This window comes from Etheostoma spectabile, chromosome 12, assembly GCF_008692095.1.
Source record: "Etheostoma spectabile isolate EspeVRDwgs_2016 chromosome 12, UIUC_Espe_1.0, whole genome shotgun sequence".
Lineage (NCBI taxonomy): Eukaryota > Metazoa > Chordata > Actinopteri > Perciformes > Percidae > Etheostoma > Etheostoma spectabile.
Window position 1 is genome coordinate 4,540,223 of NC_045744.1, and position 263 is coordinate 4,540,485.

The 263-nt window shown below is 50.2% G+C and overlaps 1 pseudogene; it reads right to left on the reverse strand.

Annotated features, from left to right (window-relative positions):
• LOC116698801 (contactin-associated protein-like 4) overlaps window positions 1-263 on the reverse strand; it is a 421,932-nt pseudogene that overhangs the window by 11,934 nt on the left and 409,735 nt on the right.

Here is a 263-nt window from a genome sequence, read left to right on the forward strand (position 1 = left end):
GCCATGGTTCTTAGCAGGAAACCGATGGAGTGCTTTCTTCAGGTTGGGAATGAGTCCTTACCCCAAATGAAGGAGTTCAAATACCTGGGGGTCTTGTTTGCGAGGAAGGGGACCATGGAGCGGGAGATTGGTCGGTGAATCGTTGCAGCAGGTGCGGTATTACATTCAATTTAGTCAGTTTTCGTTCCTACCCTCACCTATGGTCATGAAGGCTGGGTCATGACTGAAGGAACAAGATCCAGGGTACAAGCGGCTGAAATGGG